General features: G+C 44.1%; 1 pseudogene; it reads left to right on the plus strand.

The window, feature by feature from the left end:
• The first annotated feature begins 3,992 nt into the window (after positions 1-3,992).
• Positions 3,993-8,588, plus strand: LOC115356565 (uncharacterized; annotated as a pseudogene).
• Positions 8,589-14,056: the final 5,468 nt, after the last annotated feature.

Raw genomic sequence — 14,056 nt, forward strand, 5'->3', positions numbered from 1 at the left:
TAGAGCGAGTTAAAAAAGTGAATGTTTCTCCCTCTCTCCCCAGATTTTGGGTTCCAGATATAATGGGAGTCTATGGGGGAGAGAGCTGGCACTCCTGCCTCATTAAGTGTCAGCGTTTAAAAAGTGTAAGCTAATTTGCTTTTGTATTTACATTTTTCAAAGCAGAACTAGTTTTCCTACTACTTTACCCGAATTTATGCATGTGGAGTGAAAATTGTGGCCAGGAGAGCAAGCAAAAGATTAGACGCACCTAAGATTAGACGATTTTTCAGGGCTGCTGCACTCTAGCCGTGATGTCACTCACTCTAGCACTCCCAACATTCTGCCATTAGTGTGTATTGCGTCCGGATTTTGGCTTCAAACTGGAATTGCGGAGAAACGCAAAGTCGGAGCGGCTTGAAAATGCACACGTTGCTGTTTTTCCACAAGACGCACGCTCTTCATATTTGGTGCATCCACGCACTAAATATGAAACATCAAACATCAAATACCAAATATCAAACATTTCCCAATTGGGCCGCACATTTTTCAAATTCATTGTGTGGGCCTAAACCGAAAGCTGCGGGAAGAGTAACGGGCCGAAAAATGCACGGAAAAATAAAGAAAGAAAGAAAAAATGAAAGAAAGAAATAGTAGGAAGAACGTGAGTGTGCAAGCTGCCAGCTTGCACACTAATTAGTTTGTAAAATGTGTAAATATTAAAGGAATAAAGATTGTCTTTGTGGTGGAGCATCAAATGTGATTTTGTTTGGTTCAACAGGTAAAAGCAGCAGAACAAGCAGCAGAAACTGCAGCTGCAGCATCTAAACAGCTGAATGTTTGCTGCTTTGTGTTCAGGAGTCTAACTAAATCCACACTTACACTTCCTCAGACCTGGTTTCAACCACTGCTCTCCACCATGGTCCACCCTGGAGGAAGAAACAGAGTCAGAGCAGCAGATTCTCTTTGATGATGGAAACATGGGCAGTAAATAACCTTCCCTATGAAGGATTTAGCAGACCACGTCACTCATATCCACCATTAAACATGAAACAATATTCCTCAGCCCTCTATAAGACACTGTGTGTGTCTCTCCATACCTGAGAGCCTCCAGTCTCCAGGTTGGATCCTCCAGTCCAGCAGAGAGCAGCTTCACTCCTGAGTCTCCTGGATGATTGTAGCTCAGGTCCAGCTCTCTCAGATGGGAGGGGTTGGAGCTCAGAGCTGAGGCCAGAGAAGCACAGCCTTCCTGTGTGAGCAGACAGCCTGACAGCCTGCACACCATCACAAACACAATCAGTCCACCACATCATCTGCTTTGTGTTTTCATAAAACCCTACACAGGTTAGGAGTCTGATCAGTGACATGAAGCTGCATGTAAACTGAGATTTAAACATGTAAACAATATGTAATATTTTCCTTGGTGGTCCAAATGATCATAACTCAGTGGTGGGGGTTCAAGTGGTGTTGATCAATAGCAGCAGCTGATGAGATTTCAGCTCTGAAAACAGCCAATCTGATTTAGCACTTCATTTTGTTTTGGAGAATTAGAGCAAACACCTTGGGAAAGATTTTCCTGCTGTCACCCAAACGAGAACATTTTTATTTTATTGGCAACATGAATGTTGTCACCAAGTTTCATGGTGATCCACCACAAAGCTTTGGAGATTTGCTGCTCTGGACCTAACTGCTGAGCGACAGACGTGATGACGTACAGGCCTCTGTTTCACAGCAGGGCAAGAAGGGATGGAGACAAAAACACTGAACAGATGATCCTGATATGGATCTTACATGGTTACACTTTGCAGGTTCAGGATCACTGAGCTGAGCCAAACTGCTTTGAGTGAATGGACCTTAGTGTGAAAGGAGACAAATCAGTCAGTCACTGTAAATGGACATTACCTGAGAGTCTCCAGTCTGCAGTGTGGACTCTCCAGTCCAGCAGAGAGCAGCTTCACTCCTGAATCCTGCAGCTGGTTGTTACTCAGGTCCAGCTCTCTCAGACTAGAGGACTGGGAGCTGAGAACTGAGGCCAGAGCTGCACAGCTTCTCTCTGACAGATTACAGCCACTAAGCCTGAGGAGGAAGTAAAGATGAAAACAATAATATCACACTGGAGATAACAATATGTTATGTGTTAAATATGCCCAGTTCTGTATTAACCTACACAGATTTTTTGGAGGCTTTGACCACTGGCAGCAGCCTCAGAAGAGCCTCCTCTGAAGCAGAGTATTTCTTCAGGTTAAACACCTCCAGATCTTCTTCTGATGACAGTAAGATGAAGATCAGAGCTGACCACTGAGCAGGGGACAGTTTGACTGTGGAGAGACGTCCTGAACTCAGGCACTGTTGGATCTCCTCCACTAGAGAATGGTCATTCAGCTCATTCAGACCATCAAAGATCAACACATCCTGGAACTGCTCAAACCTGCTGATTCCTGCTTCTTTGGTCTCAGTGAAGAAGTGATGAAGAAGTTCCACCAAGCTCAACTTTTTCCCTCTCAGCAGATTCAGCTCTCTGAAAGTCAATGGAAATGTGAAGTGGACATGCTGGTTGGCTTTGTGTTCAGCCCAGTCCAGAGTGAACTTCTGTGTTAAGACTGTTTTCCCAATGCCAGCCACTCCCTTTGTCATCACTACTCTGGTTGGTTGATCTCTTCCAGGTAAAGGTTTAAAGATGTCCTCACATTTGATTGTGGTTTCTGGTCTGGCTGGTTTCCTGGATGCTGTTTCAATCTGTCTGACCTCATGTTCCTCATTGAGCTCTCCACTCTCTCCCTCTGTGATGTACAGCTCTGTGTAGATCTGATTCAGAGGTGTTGGGTTTCCTGCTTTAGCAATCCCCTCAAACACACAGTCAAACTTCTTCTTCAGGTTAGATCTGAGTTCACGTTGGCACCCTGCGAGAGTTTCTGAGTGAACAAACAAATAACATCAATAAGTGGATGTTGTGTACACACACACATACACACACACACACACACACACACACACACACACACACACACACACACACACACACACATATATATAACTGAATTGATGGTTTATGGTATTCAGCAGATCTTGACATGAAAAAGTGAATTCTACAGCAAACAGACTGGCATTAACGGCATTGTGTGCATAAAAAAATATTAATTATTATTATTTTCTTTTTCACTCTTGGATTTTGTGAGTGCAACTGAAGGTGGACATCAGGTTACAAACATTTAGCATTTTAGAACTGATGAATATGTCAGACAGAACGCACAGAAATGAAGGAGGGGTTTATTCTAATCATTAAAACAGTTCCTTACTAAAAATCGTATTTACTGCCTTGTGAAATTATGTTTTAATTTAGATACAGACATTTTTTTTTTTAAATGTAGCAGCAGCCTACTTAGCGTCACCATAAGGATGATTTAAAATAAAATCTACAATAACACTTGTTTTAGAAATGTCTGTATTTACAGCAGAGAGTAGAAATGCAAACATTTCTATTTTCCCATCATTCCTCCTTTCCATCCTGTTAAAGGAGTTCAAAGCCTCTTACTGCTCTGCAGACGCTCAGCCAGCTCCTCCTGCTTCATTCTCCTCAGGAAGTGCAGTGTGATCTGCAGAAAAGCCTCTCTGCTGCTCCACCTCTGCTCTTCCTCCTCACCGTCCAACACCTCCTCATCCTCCCTCTGCCTCTCTAAGCATTCTGGGTAATCTGGCCTCAGAGACCTCTGGAGGTTTTTCAGCTCCTTCTTCACAAAGGTGACCATGTTCTCCTCCAGCAGCTGCAACAGAAAAATACAAGAATCAGACTTCCACATTAAAATCTGGACATGGAATTTGCCAGATTGAACTTCTTCTCCTACACCCTGTTGCAAACCTTCTTAGAGTTTTGAACAAAAGATTCTGTCAAGATCCCAAAACATTTGTATTTTTTGACTATTTCTATGTTTCTATGTGACTAAGTCTATGTTTGAGTACAAAGTGCACTGGTGTGTGATGTGTTTACAGCCGCTTATGAATCTTAATGCTCTGTGATGGACAGCATCCAACAAATGAAGAGAGTGAGCAGAGGCGCTCATGTGAATAACATCCTCATATTCAAGAAGAAGCAAGAAGGTGGCAGCAGCAAGCCGCCTCCTGACAGTAAGTGATTTGTTTCTAAAAAAGAAACCCCGTTTTCATTTCACTTTCTTTAAAAAGGCCAACAATGTGAAGTTTCAAATAAATGAGTGTTCTGTCATCAAACCCTGACCCATGGTTGGGTCTGCCAAAAGCCTGTGGGAGAAGAAGATCCACCTATTGATCGGCTGTTGAGCAGCCGTTTGGATCAAACAAATTAGGAAACACGACCTGGTGGGAAAGTGAAACATTAGAACGTCATTGGCCCCCCCACTTTTAACCTCCTCCCACATTATTTTAAGCACAATCAAAGGTCCCTATATTGCAACACTTACGGTAACTCATATGTCAGGTAAAATACAGAGAGGGGCCATAGAGAGAAAGATACAGCTGACAGCGGGCACTCACAAATTACATCTGGTTCACACTCAAACATTTCTAGAGCACGGCACAGTAAAATGTAGCATGGTGTTTTATTTTTCTCTCTATGGCCCCTCCGCGGTTCCGTAGTTCATAAACATAAAACAAGGGCAGAAGAATATTTACATTTTTAATCCAATCAAAGAGGACGTCACACAATTCAAATACATACAGTGTACTGTACATCAACCAATACAACTGTTTCATTGCTGTGCGTTGTGTTTGAACTGACCGTGTGCATCTGCAGACCTGTGAGTAAGAAGACAAAGTACTGCCAAACAAAATTGAACTTCATGAAGAATGTCGGGAATCCCGACAGGCCCTGAACCCCCCACAAGGTCTTGTGATGCTGTTGTCACCGGCTCACAGTGCTTTTGGCTAGCAGCGAAGGAGGAGATTTCCCATGAAAAGACTTTCTAACTTGATATTTGAGGAAAAAAACGCCTGACCTCAAGGATTTAATCCAAAGGAAGGGACAAAAAATGGGAGGATTTTCCAACGGAATAGATAGATAGATAGATAGATAGATAGATGGATAGATTTACTTCAAACGGAACGGTACAAAGAAAGCGCGGGTTGTGTGGATGTAGTCAAGCTAGCAGGTTGTTGCTCTCCGAGTCTCCTTTGCTCGGTGGGTCGCGGCAGCGTCTGGCTGAGAGAGGCTGACTGTGACCTGCACAGCCTGCCGAGGCTTTGCTGGAGCACCAAACCTCCACAGACCACATCCGCTCTCAGATCAGCCTGAAGGCCTTCGGGAAGAGCCGGACAGACACAGACACAGCGCTGGAGGAGCAGCTCAGGCTTCACATCAGGGCACACAACGAAAAGGTAAAAGCTAACAGGGAGATTTTAAATCTCCCTCTCTCTCTCCCTCTCTCTCTCTCAATTTTTCAATTTCAATTTAAATAGCTTTATTGGCATGACAAGGCAGTGCTTATTTTGCCAAAGCAAATAGCAGTGATAATGACAATAATATTAATAAAAATAAAATAAATAAACAAATAATAAGATAATCGACTAAAACAGATATAAACAACTTACCAATTTAAATGTTTTTCAATCATCATGCCACAAGGAATACGGGGGCACAACAGAACCATTTTTGATCATAACTTATCATTCTTGCTAAACATATACATATATCATAGACATAAACATATTTATAGGAAAGGAGAGGTGGTTTACTCCTGTGTGGTGTTTTCGTGGTTGTCCCTCAGTCTGTGGCAGGAGGTCACATATTCGGCTGCTCGTGTGCAGCACTTTGTTTTTTCACCTAAAAGATATTTTATTTTGTCTCCATCAGGGAGTGTATCAAATTCATTATATTTGGCTTTAAATTTGGGGTAGAAAGTTTGTCTGATTGATCTGTATTTGTCACAGTGGAGTAGAAAGTGTTCCTCTGTCTCCACCTGTCCCTGTGGGCAGAGCACAGTCTGTCCTCCCTGGGAGTCCAGGTGTGTCTCCAGAGCCAGACTGTGTCCCTCAGCCTGGATCTGCTCAGGGTCTTTCTGAGTCTGAGGTCAGATATGGTGGTCAGGTGTTCTGCCACTGAGTCTGGTCTGTTTAGGGCAGAATAACACGCCATTCTGCTTTGGTGTTTTGTGTGGTCTTCCCAGTGGGGATGTATTTCTCTTTTTGTTTGGTGATAATCTGATTGGGCCGGATGGTTTGGGGTCTGTCCTGGGGGTCTGGTGTCGAGGTCGGGGAGCTGAGGGTCAGGACGAGCTGACTGAGGGGGCTTTTTTCCAAGTTTTTCTCTTGGCATTTTAATGCTTCGTGATGGAGACTCTGGGGGTCGCTTGTTTTTAAATGGTTATAGAATTTTATGGTTCTTTTTTCAATTGTGATTTGTAGGGGGTACTGACCCAGTTCTGCTCGGCAGCCGTTGTTGGGGATGTGTCTCCTCAGGTGTGATATGTTTTTGCAGAATTCCACATGGAATTTCTCAATTGGGTGGTTTTCCCAGTCAGTAAATTTTAAATGTTTACTGAGCGGGCCCCATATTTCACTGCCATATAGAGCGATGGGTTCTATCACTGATCTTAATCAATCGCCTCAAAAAATTGGTTGGTCTTTCTGACTGTGTGTTACACTGGTTTAAAACTTACATCAAAGGGAGAAAGTTTTATGTCAGACTGGGAGATCAAGGGCCCTATCTTGTGCCACCCGCTATCCGCTGCCACTACCCGCTACCCGCAAATTGCGAATTTAGGAACTTCCGCTATCCCTAAACGGTATCTTGCGCCACCCGCTACCCGTTATGCCGACTCCGTCATTTGCGCCTGGAGGTGTGTCCATGGGCGTGTTTCATGCGCTATCCCTAAACTTGCCATCTTGCGCACACACTTTAGGGATAGCGGATAGCGGGTGGTCCTGACCACCCGCTATCCGCTATCCCTAAAGTTTGGGCTGTTACGAGAGCGACCAGGCGGCTTCAGTGCGCGCCCCGACGGAGCCTCGCCACGCACACGGTCGGACTGATACCGGGACGCCGCCGGAATGGACTGAGTATATTACTCATATAGACTGTTTAGAGGAAAGACTGTTTCAATTGGACACTTACGCCAGCACGTTTTATTGTTTTATCATAAGCCAGCAGCTGTGTTATATTTTTATTTTTAATATTTTATTTGCCCAATCTACCTTGTCAATAAATTAGTTTACACATAGTTCCACCTCTGCCTCTTGTGTGTGTGTGGTGTGACCCGGGGATTTTACTCAATCAGTACAACCTTGTGACACGTCCACTTGGACACATGTGGCTCCACCTCCCGAATTAACTCGCCTATAATATATCATATGTATATATATATATATATAAAGCCAACTTGCTTTGGCCTCAGTTGAAGCCCTGAGAAAATCTACCTCCCTCTCTCCATCGCGGGTTAGGATTTAGGATTTAGGATTTAGGATAGCGCATCCTGCCCTTAAAGGCAATGGCACCTGCCACACTGGTTGGTTTAACTGGTGTAACGCCCAAAACACGCCTATGCATAATATAGCGGGTAGCGCAGGTGTTTTGCGGATAGCGGGAGGTGCACAAGATAGCAACTTTTACGGGGGAACGCCTCTTCCTAAATCCTAAATCCGCAAATAGCAGGTTTAGGGAGTCTGGCGCAAGATAGGGCCCCATGTGTCTGGGGAACAGGACAACTGCTATGGAGTTCCACAAGGGAGCTGCCTTGGTCCATTACTTTTCTCACTATACATGCTGCCACTCGGTGACATCATCAGAAAGCACAATGTATGTTTTCATAGTTATGCAGACGACACACAACTGTATATTTCTGCCAAACCAAATGATGCTACAGCGATAAATTCCATCACTACCTGTCTCATGGCGGTGAACAAATGGATGAGCGATAACTTCTTAAAGCTAAATGAAGACAAAACAGAGATCCTGTTAGTGGGCCCCAAAACAAAAAGAGAGATGCTGTCCATTAACTTGGGGAAACTGGCTCCCAGGATTAAATCTGAGGTCACAAGTCTTGGCATTGTATTGGATCCAGATCTTAGTTTCAAGTCTCACATTAATAAGGTGATGAAGACATCATTCTTCCACCTTAGAAACATCGCTAAAGTGCGACCATTTATAAATCAAAAAGATGCTGAAAAACTAATACATGCTTTTATCTCAAGCAGACTTGACTACTGTAACGTACTTTTTACCGGCCTCCCAAAGAAAACCACTGACAGACTTCAGCTCATCCAAAACTCTGCTGCTCGCTTATTAACCAGAACCAGGAAGAGAGAGCATATTAGTCCGGTCTTAGCTGCCCTACACTGGCTCCCTGTAACATTTAGAGTTGACTTTAAGGTTCTCCTACTTGTATACAAAGCACTTTCATGGTCTAGGACCGAGCTACATTGCCAACTCCCTTATTGGCTATGCACCCCAAAGAACACTGCGATCGTCTGCTGCTGGCTTATTGGTTCCCTACAACAGTCGAAGGAAAATTGGGGATGCCGCCTTTATTCCTTACGCCCCTGAGCTTTGGAACACACTACCTTTAAATATCAGGGAAGCCAGCTCACTAGATATCTTTAAAAGAAGATTAAAGACCCACCTTTTCACTCTAGCCTTTAACTAGCTCCTATTTTATTCCACACTGTTGTCTTTTATTGTTTTATTTGCATCTTTTGTTTTATTTCAAATTTTATTTCAATTTTTAGCCTTTTCTTTTTAATTCCACCCTGTGCTGTGTTTTATTCTTTTTAATGTTTTATTTAATGTGTTTTCAAATGTTCTTCTTTTTATTGTGAAGCACTTTGAGCTGCAGTTCTTGTATGAAAGGTGCTATACAAATAAAGTTTTATTATTATTATTATTATTATTTAAAATTTTTTAGCCATGTTTTAATTGGTATATCTGTTTTGATGGTTCTTTTAATTGCATAAAATGCCCTTCTTGCTTTGTCTCTCAGCTCGTTCACAGCCATTTGAAAACTACCTGTTGAACTAATATTGAGACCTAAATATGTGTAGTTTTTTGTATGCTCCAATTTGACTTTGTCCAGGCAGAATTCATGTTTAGGGCTGTGGTTCCCAGACCTCTTCTGGAAAATCAGTATTTTAGTTTTGTCCAGGTTGACAGTCAGAGCCCAGGTGTGACAGAAACTGTGCAGGAGATCCAGGTGTTGCTGCAGGCCTTCTTTAGTAGGGGACAGCAAAACTACATCATCAGCATATAACAAACACTTGATTTCAGTGTTTTCTAGGGTGATACCAGGGGACGTAGAGTGTTCTAGGTTTTTAGCCAATTCATTTATGTAAATGTTGAATAGAGTAGGAGACAGACCACATCCCTGTTTGACACCACGTTCTGGAGGGAAGGAATTTGTTTGCTGGTTGCCAATTTTCACTGAACATTTGTTGTTCGTATACATTGATTTTATGACATCATATGTTTTTCCTCCAATACCCATTTCAATTAATTTGTACAAAAGGCCATCGTGCCAAATTGAATCGAATGCTTTTTTAAAATCTACAAAACATGAAAAGATTTTGCCTTTGTTCTGGTGTATTTGTCAATGAGGGTGTGGAGAGTAAATATGTGGTCTGATGTTCGATATTTTGTGATATGTTGTGTTCAGTGATGAAGTGTCAGATTCTGCTGTTGATAATGCTGCAGAATAGTTTTGCCAGGTTGCTGGACACACAGATCCCTCTGTAGTTGTTTGGGTCAAACTTGTCTCCGTTCTTATATATTGGGGTTATCAGTCCTTGGTTCCAAATAGCTGGGAAAGTACCTGCATTTGATGATATTGAAAGCTTTTAGGAGAGCCAATTGGAATTTATTATCTGTGTATTTGATCATTTCATTCAAAATGGCATCGGCACCACAGGCCTTACGGGGTTTGAGCTTTTTCATTTTGTCTGTTAGTTCTGTTTGTGTAATTGGGGTGTCGATGGGGTTCTGGTAGTCTTTAATTGTTGATTCAAGGGTTTTTAATTTCCCTTGTATTTCTTGTTGGCCTGGGTTATGTGTTATTTTGCTGTAGAGGTTAGTAAAGTGAGTGGTCCAGGTGTCACCGTTCTGGATTGCCAACTCATCATTAGATGTTGTGGTTAATTTATGCCAATTTTCCCAGAATTGATTGGACTGTATTGATTTTTCGATTAAGTTCAGCTGATTTCTGTTGTGCTGTTCCTTTTTTGCTCTTACGATGTGTTTGTATTGTCTCAATGTTTCTCCATAAAGAAGGCGTACACTTTGGTTATTTGGATCCCTGTGTTTCTGGTTGGATAAATTTCTTAATTTTTTTCCTCAGATTTTTACAATCATTATCAAACCATTTTTGATCATTTATTTTTTTGGTTTGCTTTTTTTCTTTAGGGTTAGGGTTCATAGTTCATAGTTCTTTTTTTTCAATACGTTGCTGAGGGCTATTATTTGTCAAAATTATTGCCACAGCCCATAGGGAACCACAGACAGCAATTATCGTTTTAGTTTTAGTTTTTTTTTTTTTTTTTTAAAGTAGTGATGACCTCTTGTCCGGGTGGGGAATTGAACCCCTGGTCTCCTGCTAACCGGGGATTAGCTAATGCTGGTGCTGCTTTCATCCACTCTCCATTTGATGACATATGTTTGTGCGCCTGTTGCCAAGGATACTGCAAAGAGAGGATTGGACACGGGGTCAAACATGGTGGTGATGCACATGCGCAGTAAAATCTGTCCTGCACATCATTAGTCACCCTCCAGAACTGCAGCTCACTTTACACTACACATGTGCAATCCGCCCGTCTTTAATCCCGTGTCCAATCCTCTCTTTTCAGTATCTGAGCACCAAGTTCTACTGTGAGAGAGCGCTGCTCACTAACGCCAGAATGAACGCGTTCACAATAACGTTCATCAAGCTGAAATACAGTTTGTTCAGTTCACATTTGCCCAAAATATGAACGAGTTCATGAACGATCGTTCCTTGAACACGTTCAGGTACAACACTGGTCAGTTCCCTATTTATTTACAACAACAGAATAAATCAGGAAGGTGTAAACACTGCAGGAGAACATTTACACACCATAAATATGGAGGCCAGGTCTGTTTGATGCTGCTGGGCAGACTGAGCACTGGGAACCTCTGAGCTCTGCTGGTGGACTCTGTGGAGGACACACACACACACACAAACACACACACACACACACACACACACACACACACACACACACACACACACACACAGGGGAAACTCAGTCAACAGAGTCTGAAAGTTGGAACCAATTCTGTATCTCATGACTGTGAATCTGAAAACAGAAAAAAACATCTGTTTTATCATCAGTTTGAAATAATTACCCATGATCCACAGAGTGCTGACTGTGTTTGAATTCATCATGACGATCCATAGACCAGTCACTCTTCATGGACACACAGCTGGACTGAGCGGAGTCTGCTCTCTGCTGCTGGATCCTGATAGAAACATCAGGAACACAGTGAAGGGATCTGAGTCCTCATTAAAAAATAACTGTAATTTTACTTTCTCAATAAAGTTAAAATACTAAGATAATAATGTGTTACTTATTTTTAGAGGCATATTTGTCTAAAACTTGTACAGATTTATTTGTTTTTGTCAGTTTAGTTTTCAACAAATTGTGAACCTGTAAAGAGACTTTATCAGAGATTAAAGGATATGAAACTGTGAATTTTAATAACAGAAAAAAACGTCTGTTTTATCATCAGTTTGAAATAATTACCCATGATCCACAGAGTGCTGTCCGTCTTTGAAGTCATGAAGACGATCTATAGAGTTCCGTCTGTCTCTGAAGTTAATAGGTCGATCCATAGACCAGTCGCTCCTAATGGACACACAGCTGGGCTCAGGTTCAGGTCCAGGTCCAGGTCCAGGTTCAGGTTCAGGTTCAGGTTCAGGTTCATGTTCTCCAGACAGAGTGGTTCTAGAGGCGGGGAACCTCCTCTCTCTCTTCCCAGCCGGTTCCATAGCAGAGCCAACACCTTGACACAAACACAGCGGCTGATTGATGACAACAAGCTTTCCATGACAGGATGTGTGCTGTCTTCCTGTCAGCACCATGTCACATATACAGAGTGGACGTAACACTCAGAGCAGCCGCCCTTTACATCAAACCCACTGAGCAGCTTCATCTACAGAGGACTTTGAATCCTCTGGGACTCTTCACACATGGACTGACCACAACTGACAGGCAGAAAAGTTTTATATCATCATCTCAACAAAATTCACTTTGTCTGATTTTTACTTTCCTAAATGTAAATTGTCAGCAGGGGCTCTAGTTTCGCAGACCAGGCGAGGCGGGGGCGTAGCGCAGATGCGCTTCGCCAACTGGGTGTGGCCAGGCGGATTTTCCAAGTTTGGCACGCCATGCTCGGTGGCGCAAGTACTCCGCCGTCCCTCCTACCGGCGCAAGGGAGGAGAGAAGGCGTGGAGTGGGTTTGACACATCCGATTCACATTTAACCAATCAAATGAGCCCCTGTCCTTGCCTTTAAAATGCGCTGCGTGAAGCCGTAATGAAAGTTTACACAGCTGACATGGAGGTCTATTGCCGCAGGCGGAGCGGAGCTCAGGAGACAGGCGCGGAGCGGAGACCGGCGAGCAGTGCGGACACGTCACCAAAACCTCACCGGCAGGCTTCCGGAATGTCAGGCACATGAACGATGCAATAAATACCGAAAAAAACACTATTCAATGCTACGATCACAATCAGCACATACATATATCTCCATATCAACTGTCCCGTCACAGCTGATGTCAGATCAAAGGAGATTGGCACCGTTTGTGCTGATTGTGAGGTTTTGGTGATGTGCGCCAGCCAGCCAAACTTCCACTGCGCCAGCTTCGCTCCGCCTTGCGCTGAAAGTAGACGTGGTTTCAGATGGCGAGCTTTTGGCGCACCTCGGCGAAGCCTTTTGGCACGAAACTGTCACTGCGCCAAGCCGAATCTGTCAGCACCTCCCCCCGCTGCGCCGCCACTCCCATCTCGGCGAACCTCCGCCTGCGAAACTTGGACACTGTCCGCCTCTGCCGTTTCGCCGGTCGAAACTAGAGTTCTCATATTCTGCCCGAACCCGACCCGACCCGACATTTTCCGGTCGGGTCGGGCCTAAAATTTACGTGAATTGGGCGGGTCGGGTCGGGCTTCGGGTTCTGTGGGGGATTTTTTTTTTTTTAAATAAAAAAATAGAATTATGTGTTCTGTTATTGATTATGACGTTTCATTTTTATGTGACTGGTGGAGAGAGTGAGAGACTGGATTGGATTTGGAGGCTAAACTTTCAGTGACAGACAGACAACCAGCTGTGCGAGCGCAGCGCAAACAAGTGAGAGAGAGTTGCAGCAGTATCCCGCTGTGCTGGCACACTCGGCAGCAGGGACGGTTTTTGCTATGGGCAGTGCAACTGCCCAGGGTGCAATCTACTTGGGGGCGCACGAGAAAAAAAAAAAAAAAAATCTCCAGCTTTCTAGACTACCGTATTGACCGGCACATGCCGCGGCACCATCAGTCGGTATCAGGCGGGCCAGCCGCGGCACCGTCCGGTACCGCGCCCACCGGTCAGGTCTGCCGGATCTGACAGGTGAGCTGCCTCATGCTGGCCGGTGCCGCGGCCGGCCCGCCTGATACCGACTGATGGTGCCCCGGTGCCGCGGCCGACCGGCTCTGCTAAATAATGGCGAATTTGGCGATTTTTTTTTTTTTTCGGGCTTTGTCGGGCTGTCGGGCCTAAAGTTCGGCTAATTAGTCGGGTCGGGTCGGGCCGGCCCAGTCAGGCCCGGGTCGGGTCGGGTCTTAATTTTCAGGCCCGATGAGAACTCTAGTCGAAACTAGCTCTGCGCGGGGTTCGCCTCACTGCGCCACCCCGCGCTGCGCCGGGAAACTAGAGCCCCAGCTGTTACTCCGTGTGCAAAACCCTCTGGCACATGGCCAGGAACTACAGACTGCAGGAAGACTCAGCACTGCTTCAGCTCACTGCCTGGCCACATTTCACATTCAGGGATAATGAAGGTCTGAACTCAACTGAATCTGACCCACTGCTAAATGAACTTCACAAAAGACAAAAGAAAATAGGATTTTCCAGAGTCTCAGCA

This window comes from Myripristis murdjan, chromosome 24, assembly GCF_902150065.1.
Source record: "Myripristis murdjan chromosome 24, fMyrMur1.1, whole genome shotgun sequence".
Classification (NCBI taxonomy): Eukaryota; Metazoa; Chordata; class Actinopteri; order Holocentriformes; family Holocentridae; genus Myripristis; species Myripristis murdjan.